Below are 20,908 nucleotides of genomic sequence, written 5' to 3' on the forward strand. Positions count from 1 at the left end.
ATGCTATTTGAGGAGAGTGCACGACAACAAAAACCTTTATCATGGCAACTGGTTTGATACATTCACCTCTGAAGGTAAATAATGTACTTACATTCAGTAATCTTGCTCTGATTTGTCATCCTTCAGGTCTCAGAGATAAAAATGTAGCATAGTTTTGTTTAATAAAATCCTTTTTTATATTAAAATGTATGAACTGGGTTCTAGAGTTTGAACACCTGCTGTGTCATATATGTACAATCATGCATGCGTACATTTCTGGACGTCCACACAGGGCACCAGGGAGCTGACTTCTGGGGCTTGCCTGCCCCCCTGGCCTGCTGGACCTGGGACTCCTCCACGGGGCTGACCCAGCTGGTGTAATTTTTAGGGGTAGGTCAGTGTTACGGTTTTCTTCCGTCGAAGGAGAGTCGGACCTAAATGCAGCGTGGTAAGTTAGATACATGTTTAATAGCGAAGAAAAACAAACAAAACAAAAACAACAAACGGAACGTGAAAACCTATACAGCCTATCTGGTGACAACTAACACAAAGACAGGAACAATCACCCACGAAACACTCAAAGAATATGGCTGCTAAATATGGTTCCCAATCAGAGACAACGAGAATCACCTGCCTCTGATTGAGAACCGCCTCAGGCAACCATAGACTTTGCTAGAACACCCACTAAGCCACAATCCCAAAACCTACGAAAAACCCCATACATAAACACAACACAAAATAAATCCATGTCACACCCTGGCCTGACCAAATAAATAAAGAAAACACAAAATACTAAGACCAGGGTGTGACAGAACCCCCCCCCCAAGGTGCGGACTCCCGGCCGCACAGTAAAACCCATAGGGGAGGGTCCGGGTGGGCGTCTGTCCACGGTGGTGGCTCCGGCTCGGGACGTGGACCCCACTCCAACCAAGTCTTAGTCCCCCTGTAACGCGTCCTTTGATTGGCGACCCTCGCCGCCGACCTTGGCCTAATAACCCTCACCAAGGACCCCACTGGACTGAGGGGCAGCTCGGGACTGAGGTAGAAGCTCGGGACTGAGGGGAAGCTCGGGACTAAGGGGAAGCTCGGGACTAAGGGGAAGCTCGGGACTGAGGGGTAGCTCGGCACTGAGGGAAGCTCAGCACTGAGAGGATGCCTAGTACCGAGAGGAAGCCCAGTATTGAGAGGAAACTCAGAGGCAGCTGGTGGTAGTAGGCTCTGGCAGATCCTGGCTAGCTGGTGGTGGCAGATCTGGCGGATCTGGAAGATCCTGACTGACTGGCGGATCTGGAAGATCATGGCTGACTGGCGGATCCTGGCTGACTGGCGGATCTGGAAGATCATGGCTGACTGGCGGATCCTGGCTGAATGGTGGATCCTGGCTGAATGGCGGATCCTGGCTGAATGGCGGATCTGGAAGATCCTGGCTGGCTGGCGGATCTGGAAGATCATGGCTGACTGGTGGATCTGGCTGCTCCATGCAGACTGGCAGCTCTGGCTGCTCCATGCAGACTAGCAGCTCTGGCTGCTCCATGCAGACTAGCAGCTCTGGCTGCTCCATGCAGACTAGCAGCTCTGGCTGCTCCATGCAGACTGTCAGCTCTGGCTGCTCCATGCAGACTGTCAGCTCTGGCTGCTCCATGCAGACTGGCAGCTCTGGCTGCTCCATGCAGACTGGCAGCTCTGGCTGCTCCATGCAGACTGGCAGCTCTGGCTGCTCCATGCAGACTGGCAGCTCTGGCTTCTCCATGCAGACTGGCAGCTCTGGCTTCTCCATGCAGATTAGCAGCTCTGGCTGCGTTGAACAGGCAGGAGACTCCGGCAGCGCTGGAGAGAAGGAAGGCTCTGGCAGCGCTAAACAGGCGGGAGACTCCGGCAGCGCTGGAGAGGAGGAAGGCTCTGATAGCGCTAGACAGGCGGGAGACTCCGGCAGGGCTGGAGAGGAGGAAGGCTCTGGCAGCGCTAAACAGGTGGGAGACTCCGGCAGCGCTGGAGAGGAGGAAGGATCTGGTAGCGCTAAACAGGCGGGAGACTCCGACAGCGCTGGAGAGGAGAAAGGCTCTGGCAGCGCTGAACAGGCGAGGCGCACTGAAGGCTTGGTGCATGGTGCTGGCACTGGTGGTACTGGGCTGAGGACACGCACAGGAAGCCTGGTGCGAGGAGCTGCCACCGGATGACTGGTGTGTGAAGGATGGACCGGATGGACCGGACCGTGAAGGTGTACTGGAGAGCCTGAGAGCAGGACTGGCACAGGACGTGCAAGGCTAGGTAGGTACACAGGAGGCCTAGTGCGTGAGGCTGGCACACTCTTCACCAGCCGACTAACACGCACCTCAGGACGAGTATGGAGCGCTGACCCAGGTGCCATCAAATCCCCGACAAGCTCCGTCGGGCGAATATTGTATCTAAAGCACCAACCTAGCAACTCCCTCATAACTCTCTCCTCCACTTTCCCCATTAACTCCTTCACAGTCTCTGCTTCACTCACCTCCAACACCGGCACTGGTTCTGGTCTCCTCCTTGGCTCCTCACGATAAACAGGGGGAGTTGGCTCAGGTCTGAACCCTGACTCTGCCACACTCTCCCTGAGCCCCCCAATAAATTTATGGGGCTGACTCGCGGGCTTCCATCCGCGTCGCCGTGCTGCCTCTTCATACCAGCGCCTCTCCGCTTTCGCCGCCTCCAGTTCTTCTTTGGGGCGGCGATATTCTCCAGGCTGTGCCCAGGGTCCTTTTCCGTCCAATATCTCCTCCCACGTCCAGAAGTCCTGTGATCGCTGCTCCTCACGATAAACAGGGGAGTTGGCTCAGGTTTGAACCCTGACTCTGCCACACTCTCCTGAGCCCCCCAAGACATTTTTGGGGCTGACTCTCGGGCTTCCTTCTGCGCCACCGTGCATGTCTCTTCGACTCCATTCTCCTATAGCCCTCTTCGCACTGCTCCAGCGAATCCCAGGCGGGCTCCGGCACTCTCTCTGGGTCGACCGCCCACCTGTCTATTTCCTCCCAAGTCGTATACTCTAAACTTTGTAGCTCCTGCTGCCGCTGCCTGTCACCACGCTGCTTGGTCCTGTTGTGGTGGGTGATTCTGTTACGGTTTTCTTCCGTCGAAAGAGAGTCGGACCAAAATGCAGCGTGGTAATTTAGATACATGTTTAATAGCGAAGAAAAAACGAACAAAACAAAAAAACAACAAACGGAACGTGAAAACCTAAACAGTCTATCTTGTGCTAACACACACAGAGACATGAACAATCACCCATGAAACACTCAAAGAATATGGCTGCCTAAATATGGTTCCCAATCAGAGACAACGAGAATCACCTGCCTCTGATTGAGAACCGCCTGACAACCATAGACTTTTGCTAGAACACCCCACCAAGCCACAATCCCAAAACCTACGAAAACCCCCATACATAAACACAGCACAAAATAAACCCATGTCACACCCTGGCCTGACCAAATAAATAAAGAAAACACAAAATACTAAGACCAGGGCGTGACAGTCAGCTTTAATATTGCAGATAGATTGTGGCTTCTATCAATGTAAATGTCTGCATAATTTCCAAACTCCCGTATATATTTTTTGTAAGTATTTGTAATATTATTTTTAATATATATTAAATATATATATATATATTTAAATATATTTTCCTTATTTATTATTTTCCCGTATCCTACCACCCCTATCCTAATTGGAGTAAACTAATTAAATATATTTCTCTTATTTATTATTTTCCCTATCCTACCACCCCTATCCTACCACCCCTATCCTACCACCCCTATACTACCACCCCTAACCTACCACCCCTATAACCTACCACCCCTATCCTACCACCCCTATCCCTACCACCCATAACCTACCACCCCTATAACCTACCACCCCTATCCCTACCACCCATATCCCTACCACCCCTATCCCTACCACCCTATCCCTACCACCCATCACTTAATTGGGTTAAACTAACGGACAACAATATTTAGATTTCTACTTCCAGTTTATACATACTATATACATTTTACAGATAGTTTTACATGAGTTATCTGTTGTTTGTTTTTAGTCCTTCAGCTCAACCATTGTTCCCTCAAATTGTTTTCTGTCACTGAACACATTTCAGGTCTGCTGAGCACAACCTTGAATGTTGTTTCCAGCATTTACTGTGAACGCTGAGGCTGTACCCACTTTAAATTAGTTTTAACTGTGGCCAAGTAGGCTACTGTGACTATTTGATCATAATGCCTACCATCAAAAACAATGGAGAAAATGCATTACATAACATGGTAATTTTAACATGGTAATAGCTGTTCTATCATTCAGCCTACATCAGCAGCCAATGTGTGGTGTTCAATGTAGGCCAACATTCCATGAGACTTTTGGAAAAAACATGCAGGGCTTGACATGAACCTGTTTATCAACTTGTCAAGGAGGTGACTTAAAATGTGTTTGACAAGAAACCACTTTACAAAATAAAATGCATTATTATTCCCATACCATTATTACAGAGAATCAGACAAATTATGCTACCCTCTACCTATTGGCTACTTATCTTACTCAAGCATGTCTCAAAATACAACACAAAAAAAAAGCTTCTGTCGGAAAGATCTCAGTTTGTCTCTGTGAATGGTTTGTCCTCTGACAAATCAACTGTAAATTTAGGTGTTCCTCAAGGTTCCGTTTTAGGACCACTATTGTTACATTCAGTAATCAGGGGTTCTGCCAGCCTGTCCTTAATCCAACGGCCAGAAGGAGCGAGCCAATCAAGATATGGAGACGGCACTCCGGTGTCTGGTTTCCAGTAACTCCACCACCTGGAGTCAGCAACTGGTCTGGTTGGAATATACACTCTCCCCTGCTCAGCTACTGCTCAGCTACTGGACTCTCCCCTTCGTATGCCCCATGGGGTATTAGCCTCCACTCTTCCCAGAGCAAGAAGTTGAGGTCAACATACCTTCAGCCCATATGTTCGTCCGCTGCTGTCGGCGTACCTGGAAAAGAGCTCGGTCGGCTCTTCGACAAGCGGATCACCACCGGACTCCGGCTCCCTGCTATCGTATCGGGCAGAGGGTATGGTTGTCCACTTGGGACCTTCCCCATTTCTAGAGTCCTTAGTCCCACTGCTGTTAAACCGTACCCTCCGTGTTCACCCTACCGTGTTCACCCTACTTTTCACGTGTCCAGGATTAAGCTCTTGTCTCACATTCATGTGTCTTCTGTTTCTAGGCCCATCCCTCCCCGTGTCATCGATGGCCAGCCAGCGTACACGGTGAGACGCCTCCTGAGGGTTCGACCAGGGGGCAGGGGTTTCCAGTACCTGGTTGACTGGGAGTGTTATGGCCCGGAGGAGAGGTGGAGAGGTGCTGGGTTCCCGCTAAAGACATCCTGGACCCAGACCTCATAGCTGATTTTCACCGCCGACACCCCAGTCACCCTGATCTGTTTCTCCAGTCTTTGTGATTGTCTCAACCCACCTCCAGGTGTCACCTGTTTCCTCATTAGTCCCTGGGTATTTATTCCTGTGTTCCCTGTTTGTCTGTCTAGTTTTGTCAAGTCAACCAGCGTGTTATTTCCGTGCTCCTGCTTTTTCTTATCTCTCTTTTGCTAGTTCTCCCAGTTTTGACCCTTGCCAGCCTTGACTCTGAACCCACCTGCCTGACCATACTGCCTGCCCTGACCTCAAGCCTGCCCTGACTTTGAGCGTGCCTGCCACTCTGTATCTCCTGGACTCTGACCTTGTTATGATAATTTTGCCTGTCCACGACCATTCTCTTGCCTGCCCCTTGGATTATAATAAATATCAGAGACTCAAACCATCTACCTTCCGTGTCTGTATCTGGGTCCCACCCTGTGCCCTTATAATTATACTGTATTAACTATACTAGAAATGAGATATGGACAGAACATGTATTATATTAAGTGCTTCTTTTTTACTTTAAAATCACATTTTGTGCTTCATAAAAATATTGTATTGTATAATATTAAAGTACTTATTTTACACTTATTTTACACTATTTGACTGTGCCTCTCTGGAACTCAAAATGGTTTCACATTTGTAATTAAGATATACTTTGTAATTAATATATACTTTGTAATTGTATTTATTAAAGATCCCCATTAGTTCCTGCCAAGGCAGCAGCTTCTCTTCCTGAGTTTATTATGGATCCCCATTAGTTTCTGCCAAGGCAGTAGCTACTCTTCCTGGGTTTATTATGGATCCCCATTAGTTCCTGCCAAGGCAGCAGCTAATCTTCCTGGGGTTTATTATGGATCCCCATTAGTTTCTGCCAAGGCAGCAGCTACTCTTCCTGGGGGTTATTATGGATCCCCATTAGTTCCTGCCAAGGCAGCAGCTAATCTTCCTGGGTTTATTATGGATCCCCATTAGTTCCTGCCAAGGCAGCAGCTAATCTTCCTGGGGTTTATTATGGATCCCCATTAGTTCCTGCCAAGGCAGCAGCTAATCTTCCTGGGGTTTATTATGGATCCCCATTAGTTCCTGCCAAGGCAGTAGCTTCTCTTCCTGGGGTCCGACAAAATTAAGTCAGGTATACATTTAAAAAAACATTCATAACAGATTTCACAACACAGTAAGTGTGTGCCCTGATGCCCCTACTCCACTACCACATATCTACAACACAACATCCATGTGTACGTATGTGTATAGTGTGTATGTTATCATGTGTGTGTATACATGTGTCTATGCCTATGTTTGTGTTGCTTCACAGTCCCCGCTGTTACATAAGGTGTATTTTTATGTTTTTTTTAAACATGATTCTACTGCTGCATCAGTTACCTGATGTGGAATAGAGTTCCATGTAGTCATGGCTCTATGTAGTACTGTGGAATAGAGTTCCATGTAGTCATGGCTCTATGTAGTACTGTGGAATAGAGTTCCATGTAGTCATGGCTCTATGTAGTACTGTGGAATAGAGTTCCATGTAGTCATGGCTCTATGTAGTACTGTGGAATAGAGTTCCATGTAGTCATGGCTCTATGTAGTACTGTGTGCCTCCCATCGTCTCTTCTGGACTTGGGGACTGTGAAGAGACCTCTGGTGGCATGTCTTGTGGGGTATGCATGGGTGTCCGAGCTGTGTGCTAGTAGTTTAAACAGGCAGCTCGGTTCATTCAACATGTCAATACCTCTCACAAATACCAGTAGTTATGAAGTCAATCTCTCCTCCAATTTGAGCCAGATGGGAAAAAGGAAGGGGCCTAGACAGCTGCCCTGAGGAATTCCTGATTTTACCAGTTATGTTGAGAGGCTTCCATTAAAGAACACCCTCTGTGTTCTGTTAGACAGGTAACTCTTTATCCACATTATAGCAGGGGGTGTAAAGCCATAACACATACGTTTTCCAGCAGTAGACTGATTAATAATGTCAAAAGCCGCACCGAAGTCTAACAAGACAGCCCCCACAGTAATTGTCAAGGGGCTTCTGAGTGGTGCAGCGGTCTAAGGCACTGCATCGCAGTGCTAGAGGCGTCACTACAGATCCTGGTTCGATTCCAGGCTGTATCACAACCGTCCGTGATTGGGAGTCCCATAGGAGGGCACAGCGTGGATAGGGTTTGGCTGGGGTCGGCCGTCATTGTAAATAAGATTTTTTTTCTAACTGACTTGCATGGTTAAATACAGATTTTTAAAAAAAGCTTATTTTTATTTGTGTAGGTACTTGTTGAGTGTCCTTCCCTATAAGCGTGCTGAAAGTTTGTTAATTTGTTTACTGTAAAATAGCATTGTATCTGGTCAAACACAATTTTTTCCAAAAGTTTACTAAGGGTTGGTAACAGGCTGATTGGTTGGCTATTTGAGCTAGTAAAGGGGCTTTACTATTCTCAGGTAGCATAATTAATTTTGCTTCCCTCCAGGCCTGAGGGGACACACTTTTGGTAGGCTTAAATTGAAAATATGGCAAAAAAGGGGAGTGGCAATATCGTCCGCTATTATCCTCAGTACATTAAACTACATTAAAACTGTTAGCTGGTATTGGTGGACTCGATTAGTTCACATGAACATCATTTCACTTCTCTGAACAAATGACATCTTTCATTCCATGATTGTGATGGAGCTGACTACAGTATGTTCCCAGAAAGTCAGTGAGCTCAAGTTCTTGATTCTACCTTTGAAGGGGCAGAACGGGACAACTGAGGAACTCCTACTGGTACAGTATGTCATCAACCAAGCATCATTTGTTGCATATCAAAGAGAGAGAAAGAGGGAGAGAGCGAGAGACGAGGGAGAGAGCGAGAGACGAGGGGAGAGAGCGAGAGAAGAGGGGAGAGGAGGGAGAGGAGGAGAGAGCGTGAGAAGGGAGAGAGGAGCGAGAGAAGGCGAGAGGAGGGGGAGAGTGAGAGGAGGGAGAGAGCGAGAGACGAGGGAGAGAGGAGGGAGAGAGGAGGGAGAGGAGGGAGAGAGCGTGAAGAGAGGGAGAGAGGGAGAAGAGGGGAGAGAGAGAGAAGAGCGAGAGAGGAGGGAGAGTGAGAGGAGGGAGAGAGCGAGAGACGAGGAGAGAGGGAGAGAGCGTGAGAAGAGGGGGAGGAGCTTATAGAAGAGCGAGAGGGAGAGAGCGAGACGAGGGAGGAGAGGAGGGAGAGAGCGTGGAGAAGAGGGAGGGAGAGGAGCGAGAGAAGAGCGTGAGAGGAGGGAGAGGTGAGAAGAGGGAGAGAGGAGCGAGAGAAGAGCGAGAGAGGAGGGAGAGTGAGAGAGGAGGGGGAGAGAGGGAGAGGGAGGGAAGAGGGAGAGAGGCACTTCACTGTGCAGTGACTAAAGATACATAAAACATGACAAAAATACGTTTCCAAATTTTTTTATTGAGGTCTCTCCTCATGTTATCAAAAACCTTTAAAAATGAGATCTCCTCATGTTATCAAAAACTTTTTTAATTGAGATCTCTCCTCATGTTATCGAAAACTATTTTAATTGAGATCTCTCATGTTACCAAAAACTATTTTAATTGAGATCTCTCCTCATTTAATTAAAAAACCTCCACAAGCTCATTGAACAAAAAGCTTAAAACAGCTTATTCCTTGTAAACAGCATCAACACAACAAGCAAAACACAGTGGGTCCATACTTACGAACTCTGAATGAACCCTTAAACCTTTTAAAACTAAGTTAGCTGTCCCAATTAGAAGCCTTGCTTCCGAGACGCACTCGCAATACGGTTAACTCAGAGTTCGTCAGTATGGACTCTGTACCTTTAAGGAATCAACCACAAAACCAGAACATGGTAAAAGACAACAGAGTCTCTCAGGGGTCAGTTGGATCCTGATGCTCAAAACCAGAACATGGTAAAAGACAACAGAGTCTCTCAGGGGTCAGTTGGATCCTGAAGCTCAAAACCAGAACATGGTAAAAGACAACAGAATAACAGTCTCTCACGGGTCAGTTGGATCCTGATGCTCAATACCAGAACATGGTAAAAGACAACAGAATAACAGTCTCTCAGGGGTCAGTTGGATCCTGAAGCTCAAAGCGTTCTCTAAATGGCAGCTTCTTTTTTCTCAGCATTCTCTTCAACAAAAAGCCACCGCCTCTGTCCCAAATGGAACCGTGATCCCTACAGAGTGCACTACATTTGACCAGGGCCCATAGCTTAGTCCTGGAATAAAAAGCTAGTTCAATGGATATTCTCCATTGAGCAACTATTTTTTGGTCACTAGTGCACTACGTAGGAAATAGGGTCCCCTTTGGGCCACAAGCAGAGAAGGGACAGTCTCTCCTTGCAGTACTGTGACGTCATGACATTCAAGGTCAGTTGTGGAATCAGTCCACCCGTAGAGCTCCAGAAAACGTAAAGAAATCCTCTCTCTTACGCTTACACCCTCTCTCTTGGTTTAGGCCTCTCCCTTTCTCAGGGATTAGCACTTCATGGCTGGAGGGGGGTCTTGGCTGGTAGATGGGGTGTCTCCTCTCCCCTCTCCTCCTGTCTCCTCCTCTCTCCCCTCCCTCCTCTGGTCTCCTCCCCTCCTCTCTTCTCTCTTTTTCTCCGCTCTCCTCTCTCACTAGCTGGGGTCTGATGGTTTGTTCAGTTCCACCTTCACTCCTTTCTCTCCAGCTCCTGGAAACACACAGAGACAGACAGACACACACAGAGACAGACAGACACACACAGAGACAGACAGACACACACAGAGACAGACAGACACACACAGAGACAGACAGACACACACAGAGACAGACAGAGAGTCAGAGAGTCAGACTTAGAGTAGGGGCTGACAGTGAGATGATTCTCACTTGTCAGGTTTGTGGAAAGGTGTTTAACATAAAACTTGAATTAAACGCAGAGTCTCAAACAGCCGCCTGTCCCTTTTAAAAGCTGGGCATCGGCACACATTTCAGCAATAAACGGCTGTTTCAAATAAACACAGGGTCGAAATAAAGTGTTTACCAGGTTACCATGGACACAATTATTATATTTCCACAGGCATGTGCATTAAAAACATTTGTAATTTTTTTTTATGTCATCGTTGCCATGGCGCCACCAAAAAGAAAACGCAACATTAAATTCATGGGTGTATGATAGACAGCCTAGTCTTTGTAAGTCTGATCTGCGATAGATAATAATAGTGTTATTATAATGTTTATACTGGTAACAATAAACAGTAGGTTGGTCTTTTCAACATTTTATTGAGAAAAAGTTATGTGCTTTAAGGAAATAGAAGCCTGTCTCTAAATCGAAGCCTGTCTCTAAATCGAAGCCGGTCTCTAAATCGAAGCCGGTCTCTAAATCGAAGCCGGTCTCTAAATCGAAGCCGGTCTCTAAATCGAAGCCGGTCTCTAAATCGAAGCCGGTCTCTAAATCGAAGCCGGTCTCTAAATCGAAGCCGGTCTCTAAATAGAAGCCGGTCTCTAAATAGAAGCCTGTCTCTAAATAGAAGCCCGTCTCTAAATAGAAGCCCGTCTCTAAATAGAAGCCTGTCTCTAAATAGAAGCCTGTCTCTAAATAGAAGCCTGTCTCTAATAAGCGCTGGTCTCAAATAGAAGCCTGTCTCTAATAAGCGCCTGTTGTGTTCAATCATTGAATTAAATAAATGCCTGGGCAATTAATGAAAGTTTTACGGTACATACAGTGATATCCTCATAGTAAGAGGTTTACCTGTTAGGTATTTCTCTTTAGCCCTGGCTCGCTCATCAGCATCAAAATACCACACTGTGATGGCATACCTGGAGAAGAAGAGGTCAGAATTGACATCTCTGGGAGGGAGACACCAGAGATAATAGACCAAGTTCTGGACAGGTGATACAGGTGAGGGTGTGTTATAAGCTGTTTGTGAGTTGAGGGTGGCTGAGGGTTGAGCGGGTGTTATACAGGTGAGTTATAAAGTTGTTATAAGAAAAGATATAAAGGTGTGTTATAAGATGAGTTATAAGGTGTGTTATACAGGTGTGTTATAGAGGTGTGTTATAAGAAAAGTTATAAAGGTGTGTTATAAAGTTGTGTTATACAGGTGTGTTAAGAAAAGTTATAAAGGTGTGTTATAAATGTGTGTAATAAAGGTGTGTTATAAGAAGTTAAAGGTGTGTTAAATGTGTGTTATAAGAAAAGTTATAAAGGTGTGTTATAAAGGTGTGTTATACAGGTGTGTTATACAGGTGTGTTATAAAGGTGTGTTATAAAGGTGTGTTATAAAGGTGTGTTATAAAGGTGTGTTATAAGAAAAGTTATAAAGGTGTGTTATAAGAAAAGTTATAAAGGTGTGTTAAATGTGTGTTATAAGAAAAGTTATAAAGGTGTTATAAAGGTGTGTTATACAGGTGTGTTATAAAGGTGTGTTATAAAGGTATGTTATAAAGGTGTGTTATAAGATGCGTTATAAAAGTGTGTTATATAGGTGTGTTATAAAGGTGTGTTATAAGATGTGTTATAAAGGTGTTTTAGTTAGTTACATTTTAGTTAGTTTAACTTGACCAGGTTGTTATTTTAGTTAGTTTAACTTGACCAGGTAAGGTACTAACCTGATAGCGTGGGCGGGCTGGACCTCGTGTGGGTTCCGTCTGTCTGACCAGAAAACAGCAACCGGTCAAACTTAGGCTCGATATACGGCAAACTGAGCTTTACCCTCTGGGAAGATACGCAGAACACCCCCATGATCCTGGAACAGAACATATCAATCAATCAAACAATCAATCAAAATATCCCCATGTTCCTAGAACAGACCACAACAATAGAATGACAGATGACACATGTATTTAGTACTCTGCTATAGAAATAAATGGGTTTGACTACAAGTTAAAATAAATGGGTTTGACTACAGACAGATCATAGCAGCACTAAGAGCAACAAACTGTTTGAAAGGATGAGAAGGCCATTTAAAGGACCTACGGCTGAATCAGTTACAAACATGGAACTAGAAAAGAGAAAAAAGACCGTTCCACCTTCTGGGTCTGTGTTCCAAATGGCTCCCTAGTCCCTTAAGAATGAACTACTGTTGACCAAGAAGTGACAGTCTAGGGAATAGGGTGCCATTTGGGACACTCAAGTGGTGGAGGACTTAGGGAGGAGAGCTGTGGATAGGAAGCGGCGTGGGAACGGTCTTTCCTGCTGAGCAATCAGAAGAATAATCTAACAGGAAAAGAGTTAGTTTGGATAAAAGAACCCAGAGACTCGCATTCAACCTTTCACATCTACGATATGATAGGCTGTTCTCTACACACATGTTAATACTACGATATGATAGGCTGTTCTCTACATATGTTAATACTACGATATGATAGGCTGTTCTCTACACACATGTTAATACTACGATATGATAGGCTGTTCTCTACACACATGTTAATACTACGATATGGTAGGCTGTTCTCTACACACATGTTAATACTACGATATGATAGGCTGTTCTCTACACATGTTAATACTACGATATGATAGGCTGTTCTCTACACATGTTAATACTACGATATGATAGGCTGTTCTCTACACACATGTTAATACTACGATATGATAGGCTGTTCTCTACACACATGTTAATACTACGATATGATAGGCTGTTCTCTACACACATGTTAATACTACGATATGATAGGCTGTTCTCTACACACATCTAGAGATCAATAAACACCAGACACCTGACCAAACTAGAGATCAATAAAACACCAGACACCTGACCACAAACTAGAGATCAATAAAACACCAGACACCTGACCACAAACTACAGATCTATAAACACCAGACACCTGACCACAAACTAGAGATCAATAAACACCAGACACCGGACCACAAACTACAGATCTATAAACACCAGACACCTGACCACAAACTACAGATCAATAAACACCAGACACCTGACCACAAACTAGAGATCAATAAACACCAGTCCCATTCAGGATGCCGGGCATGTGTCCTAGCTCACCCTATTCCCTACTTGGCTCTGGTCAAACCCAAAGGATCTTGTTCACACTCTGTGCTAGAGGGTTCATTTCAGTATAACTGTAGACAGTAATATTTAATACCTTGGTATCTCAGTCTCTGTGCTAGAGGGTTCATTTCAGTATAACTGTAGACAGTAATATTTAATACCTTGGTATCTCAGTCTCTGTGCTAGTGTTCATTTCAGTATAACTGTAGACAGTAATATTTAATACCTTGGTCAAATCAAATCAAATTTTATTTGTCACATACACATGGTTAGCAGATGTTAATGCGAGTGTAGCGAAATGCTTGTGCTTCTAGTTCTGACAATGCAGTAATAACCAACAAGTAATCTAACTAACAATTCCAAAACTACTGTCTTATACACAGTGTAAGGGGATAAAGAATATGTACATAAGGATATATGAATGAGTGATGGTACAGAGCAGCATAGGCAAGATACAGTAGATGGTATCAAGTACAGTATATATATATGAGATGAGTATGTAAACAAAGTGGCATAGTTAAAGTGGCTAGTGATACATGTATTACATAAGGATGCAGTCGATTATATAGAGTACAGTATATACGTATGCATATGAGATGAATAATGTAGGGTAAGTAACATTATATAAGGTATTGTAGCATTGTTTAAAGTGGCTAGTGATATATTTACATAATTTCCCATCAATTCCCATTATTAAAGTGGCTGGAGTTGAGTCAGTGTCAGTGTCAGTGTGTTGTTGGCAGGAGCCACTCAATGTTAGTGGTGGCTGTTTAACAGTCTGATGGCCTTGAGATAGAAGCTGTTTTTCAGTCTCTCGGTCCCAGCTTTGATGCACCTGTACTGACCTTGCCTTCTGGATGATAGCGGGGTGAACAGGCAGTGGCTCGGGTGGTTGATGTCCTTGATGATCTTTATGGCCTTCCTGTAACATCGGGTGGTGTAGGTGTCCTGGAGGGCAGGTAGTTTGCCCCCGGTGATGCGTTGTGCAGACCTCACTACCCTCTGGAGAGCCTTACGGTTGTGGGCGGAGCAGTTGCCGTACCAGGCGGTGATACAGCCCGCCAGGATGCTCTCGATTGTGCATCTGTAGAAGTTTGCTTTTAGAAGAAGTAGAAGAGTACTTTTGGTGACAAGCCGAATTTCTGGGCTGCTGCGCCTTCTTCACGATGCTGTCTGTGTGGGTGGACCAATTCAGTTTGTCTGTGATGTGTACGCCGAGGAACTTAAAACTTACTTCCCTCTCCACTACTGTACCATCGAAGTGAATAGGGGGGTGTTCCCTCTGCTGTTTCCTGAAGTCCACAATCATCTCCTTAGTTTTGTTGACGTTGAGTGTGAGGTTATTTTCCTGACACCACACTCCGAGGGCCCTCACCTCCTCCCTGTAGGCCGTCTCGTCGTTGTTGGTAATCAAGCCTACCACTGTTGTGTCGTCCGCAAACTTGATGATTGAGTTGGAGGCGTGCGTGGCCACGCAGTCGTGGGTGAACAGGGAGTACAGGAGAGGGCTCAGAACGCACCCTTGTGGGGCCCCAGTGTTGAGGATCAGCGGGGTGGAGATGTTGTTGCCTACCCTCCCCACCTGGGGCGGCCCGTCAGGAAGTCCAGTACCCAGTTGCACAGGGCGGGGTCGAGACCCAGGGTCTCGAGCTTGATGACGAGCTTGGAGGGTACTATGGTGTTGAATGCCGAGCTGTAGTCGATGAACAGCATTCTCACGTAGGTATTCCTCTTGTCCAGATGGGTTAGGCAGTGTGGAGTGTGGTTGAGATTGCATCGTCTGTGGACCTATTTGGGCGGTAAGCAAATTGGAGTGGGTCTAGGGTGTCAGGTAGGGTGGAGGTGATATGGTCCTTGACTAGTCTCTCAAAGCACTTCATGATGACGGAAGTGAGTGCTACGGGGGCGGTAGTCGTTTAGCTCAGTTACCTTAGCTTTCTTGGGAACAGGAACAATGGTGGCCCTCTTGAAGCATGTGGGAACAGCAGACTGGTATAGGGATTGATTGAATATGTCCGTAAACACACCGGCCAGCTGGTCTGCGCATGCTCTGAGGGCGCGGCTGGGGATGCCGTCTGGGCCTGCAGCCTTGCGAGGGTTAACGCGTTTAAATGTCTTACTCACCTCGGCTGCAGTGAAGGAGAGTCTGCATGTTTTCGTTGCAGGCCGTGTCAGTGGCACTGTATTGTCCTCAAAGCGGGCAAAAAAGTTATTTGGTCTGCCTGGGAGCAAGACATCCTGGTCCGTGACTGGGCTGGAATTCTTCTTGTAGTCCGTGATTGACTGTAGACCCTGCCACATGCTTCTTGTGTCTGAGCCATTGAATTGAGATTCTACTTTGTCTCTGTACTGACGCTTAGCTTGTTTGATAGCCTTGCGGAGGGAATAGCTGCACTGTTTGTATTCGGTCATGTTACCAGTCACCTTGCCCTGATTAAAAGCAGTGGTTCGCGCTTTCAGTTTCACACGAACGCTGCCATCAATCCACGGTTTCTGGTTAGGGAATGTTTTAATCGTTGCTATGGGAACGACATCTTCAACGCACGTTCTAATGAACTCGCACACCGAATCAGCGTATTCGTCAATATTGTTATCTGACGCAATACGAAACATATCCCAGTCCACGTGATGGAAGCAGTCTTGGAGTGTGGAGTCAGCTTGGTCGGACCAGCGTTGGACAGACCTCAGCGTGGGAGCCTCTTGTTTTAGTTTCTGTCTGTAGGCAGGGATCAACAAAATGGAGTCGTGGTCAGCTTTTCCGAAAGGAGGGCGGGGCAGGGCCTTATATGCGTCGCGGAAGTTAGAGTAACAATGATCCAAGGTTTTTCCACCCCTGGTTGCGCAATCGATATGCTGATAAAATTTAGGGAGTCTTGTTTTCAGATTAGCCTTGTTAAAATCCCCAGCTACAATGAATGCAGCCTCCGGATAAATGGATTCCAGTTTGCAAAGAGTCAAATAAAGTTCGTTCAGAGCCATCGATGTGTCTGCTTGGGGGGGGATATATACGGCTGTGATTATAATCGAAAAGAATTCTCTTGGTAGATAATGCGGTCTACATTTGATTGTGAGGAATTCTAAATCAGGTGAACAGAAGGATTTGAGTTCCTGTATGTTTCTTTCATCACACCATGTCTCGTTAGCCATAAGGCATACGCCCCCGCCCCTCTTCTTACCAGAAAGATGTTTGTTTCTGTCGGCGCGATGCGTGGAGAAACCCGCTGGCTGCACCGCCTCCGATAGCGTCTCTCCAGTGAGCCATGTTTCCGTGAAGCAAAGAACGTTACAGTCTCTGATGTCCCTCTGGAATGCTACCCTTGCTCGGATTTCATCAACCTTGTTGTCAAGAGACTGGACATTGGCGAGAAGAATGCTAGGGAGTGGTGCACGATGTGCCCGTCTCCGGAGTCTGACCAGAAGACCGCCTCGTTTCCCTCTTTTTCGGTGTCGTTTTTTTGGGTCGCTGCATGGGAACCATTCCGCTGTCCTGTTTGAAAGGCAGAACACAGGATCCGCGTCGCGAAAAACATATTCTTGGTCGTACTGATGGTGAGTTGACGCTGATCTTATATTCAGTAGCTCTTCTCGACTGTATGTAATGAAACCTAAGATGACCTGGGGTACCAATGTAAGAAATAACACGTAAAAAAACAAAACACTGCATAGTTTCCTAGGAACGAAGCGAGGCGGCCATCTCTGTCGGCGCCGGAAGTGGTATCTCAGTCTCTGTGCTAGAGGGTTCATTTCAGTATAACTGGAGACAGTAATGTACCTTGGTGTCCCAGTCTTTATTTAGGTAGTATATACAGGTGACACATCGCCCATCTCCGTTCGGATTGTCCACATGGCGTACGTATCCGGTCCCGTTGCCTGGGTAACACGCCACCATCGCCTAGACAACAGAACAGAAACATTATGATGATTGCCTTGGAAGGAGATGATTAGTCCTGACACTTAAGAACGTGATACCATTACTCATGCCAACATTAACTGTCCCTCACGATTAGACCTAGGAAGGTGACCCACACACACTCCCGTTATTACACCCTCCGTTATTGATGTTACAGTCTAAAATAGACATTCAAATAAAAATCATTTGGAATGTTAAAAAAAAAAAATGTCAACGGAAGTTGCAGAACCTTAGAATTGCATAATTATAGGTAGACACCACCCCCTGACAGGTAGACACCACCCCCTGACAGGTAGACACCACCCCCTGACAGGTAGACACCACCCCTGACAGGTAGACACCACCCCTGACAGGTAGACACCACCCCTGACAGGTAGACACCACCCCTGACAGGTAGACACCACACCCTGACAGGTAGACACCACACCCTGACAGGTAGACACCACACCCTAACAGGAAGCCTGAATAGTAGACAAGCCAGACACCACACCCTGACAGGTAGACACCACACCCTAACAGGAAGACACCACACCCTAACAGGAAGCCTGAATAGTAGACAAGCCAGACACCACACCCTAACAGGAAGCCTGAATAGTAGACAAGACAAGCCAGACACCACACACCCTAAATGAACCTATTGATGCACAAATATGTTTTTCTAGTACATGCCCCCATGCAGTCTTTTAATTGTAGATTTAAAAGCTCACTGTGTGAAAATAACTCCAAATATATGTTTTATCATTTATTTTCCCTGAGCCTCCTTTGGCCATGCTCAGTCTGATCATGTGGGCTTGATGATACACATTTAAATATATTTACCTACACAGCCATGATGGCAGATAGGATCATCTAGACCAGGGGTCCAGAGCCTGCTGCTCTTCTGTTCTACCTGGTAATTCATTGCACCTTCCTGGTGTCCCAGGTCTAAATGAGTCCCTGATTAAAGGGGAATCACCTTCCTGGTGTCCCAGGTCTAAATGAGTCCCTGATTAAAGGGGAATCACCTTCCTGGTGTCCCAGGTCTAAATGAGTCTCTGATTAAAGGGGAATCACCTACCTGGTGTCCCAGGTCTAAATGAGGGGTCTTCCTGATTAAAAGGGGAATCACCTTCCTGGTTTCCCAGGTCTAAATGAGTCCCTGATTAAAAGTCCCTGATTAAAGGGGAATCACCTTCCTGGTGTCCCAGGTCTAAATGAGTCCCTGATTAAAAGGGGAATCACCTTCCTGGTGTCCCAGGTCTAAATGAGTCCCTGATTCAAAAAGTCCCTGGGGAATCACCTTCCTGGTGTCCCAGGTCTAAATGAGTCCCTGATTAAAGGGGAATCACCTTCCTGGTGTCCCAGGTCTAAATGAGTCCCTGATTAAAGGGGAATCACCTTCCTGGTGTCCCAGGTCTAAATGAAACCTTCCTGGTGTCCCAGGTCTAAATGAGTCCCTGATTAAAGGGGAATCACCTTCCTGGTGTCCCAGGTCTAAATGAGTCCCTGATAAGAGAACAATGAAAACACACAGCGGAACTGGTTTGGAGGTTCTGAGTTGAGTGGTCTAGACTCTAGAGCCCAGAAACTCAACTCTGGATGTTGATGCCTGTGTAACAGTATAACTTTAGACCGTCCCCTCGCCCATACCCGGGCGCGAACCAGGGACCCTCTGCACACATCAACAACAGTCACCCACGAAGCATCGTTACCCATCGCTCCACAAAAGCCGTGGCTTCAAGGTCTCAGAGCAAGTAACGTCACCGATTGAAACGCTATTTAGCGCGAACACCGCTAACTAAGCTAGCCGTTTCACATCCGTTACACCAGCACCACCGCTAACTAAGCTAGCCGTTTCACATCCGTTACACCAGCACCACCGCTAACTAAGCTAGCCGTTTCACATCCGTTACACCAGCACCACTGCTAACTAAGCTAGCCGTTTCACATCCGTTACACCAGCACCACCGCTAACTAAGCTAGCCGTTTCACATCCGTTACACCAGCACCACCGCTAACTAAGCTACACCAGCACCACCGTTTCACATCCGTTACACCAGCACCACCGCTAACTAAGCTAGCCGTTTCACATCCGTTACACCAGCACCACCGCTAACTAAGCTAAGCCGTTTCACATCCGTTACACTAAGCTAGCCGTTTCACATCCCAATTGTAATATAATTAGCCGCTTTCACAATCCCAATTGTAATATAATTCATAACCCCCACCATGTGAAAGAGTGATGTGCTCAACAGCTATGACAGTCTATTACAAATGAGTCCGACAGTACTATTGATAGTATTTACAACTGAAGGAAGTATGGTTTGAACTAAGTGACTGAAATGAACCAGAAAGGCGTTGGGAAGATGATTGTACTTCCTTCCCAGTCTGATGTAGGTCTTGTCCTCTGTTCTAATGAGTCCTGCGTGGCTCGTAGAGGGAGACAGACACACACATGTTCCTTAGAGTCTGATCTTTCAGTGATGGGCTCATAATATTTTGTAACTTAAACCTTTTATAAAAGATAGAGCCACATATGTAGGAAGAAAACAGAAACGGCTTTGTTCATGACAACCGCATCTAGCGGCTACTGAAGGTTACGGACTTAACCCCCGGTTCTATGAACCGAGGGCAATCAATCCCCATTTTCAAATCAGGCGACCCCTAGTTAAAAAAACACTGCCGTAGGGTAAGAGTAGGAGGATACATATGCAAAAAAAGATAACTGGTCATTGGTCAGAATAATCAGATCAGATTGTGATGTCATGCTGTGTGCTGAAAACAGGCTGAAAGGCGTTCTTTATTTTTTGCATTGACGCTCCCCATCCAACCTGACAGAGCTTGAGAGGATCTGCAGAACAATGGGAGAAACTCCCCAAATACAGGTGTGCCAAGTTTGTAGCATCATACCCAAGAAGAGTCGAGGCTGTAATCGCTGCCAAAGGTGCTTCAACAAAAGTACTGAGTAAAGGGTCTGAATACTTATATTATTTTTGCTTTGTCATTATGGGGTTTTATTTTAAAATAAGTCCGTAATGTAACAAAATGTGGAAAAAGTCAAGGGGGCTGAATACTTTCTGAAAGCCGTGCCTAATAAACAAAGCACCGTGCCTAATAAACAAAGCACCGTGCCTAATAAACAAAGCACCGTGCCCTAATAAACAAAGCACCGTGCCTAATAAACAAAGCACCGTGCCTAATAAACAAAGCACCGTACCTAATAAACAACAGCACCGTACCCTAATAAACAAAGCACCGTGCCTAATAAACAAAGCACCGTGCCTAATAAACAAAGCACCGTGCCTAATAAACAAAGCACCGTGCCTAATAAACAAAGCACCGTGCCTAATAAACAAAGCACCGTACCTAATAAACAAAGCACCGTGCCTAATAAACAAAGCACCGTGCCTAACAAACAAAGCACCGTGCCTAATAAACAAAGCACCGTGCCTAATAAACAAAGCACCGTGCCTAATAAACAAAGCACCGTGCCTAATAAACAAAGCACCGTGCCTAATAAACAAAGCACCGTGCCTAATAAACAAAGCACCGTACCTAATAAAAACAAAGCACCGTAAATAAACAAAGCACCGTACCTAATAAACAAAGCACCGTACCTAATTTCTTAAATAAATGAAACATGGGGGCTGCTGTGAGCTGAAAACAAGCTCTGTGAACCCTTT

At 45.9% G+C, this 20,908-nt stretch overlaps 1 long non-coding RNA gene across 1 annotated transcript; it reads right to left on the reverse strand.

Annotated features, from left to right (window-relative positions):
- Positions 1 to 8,840: 8,840 nt before the first annotated feature.
- On the reverse strand, positions 8,841 to 12,001 carry LOC121840725. The gene is made up of 3 exons (XR_006079860.1): positions 11,937 to 12,001; positions 11,077 to 11,144; positions 8,841 to 10,038 (listed from the first exon to the last, which is right to left on the reverse strand). It is a non-coding gene; the product is annotated as an uncharacterized LOC121840725 (long non-coding RNA).
- Between the last annotated feature and the right edge of the window lie 8,907 nt (positions 12,002 to 20,908).

Source organism: Oncorhynchus tshawytscha, linkage group LG24 (genome assembly GCF_018296145.1).
Source record: "Oncorhynchus tshawytscha isolate Ot180627B linkage group LG24, Otsh_v2.0, whole genome shotgun sequence".
Classification (NCBI taxonomy): domain Eukaryota; kingdom Metazoa; phylum Chordata; class Actinopteri; order Salmoniformes; family Salmonidae; genus Oncorhynchus; species Oncorhynchus tshawytscha.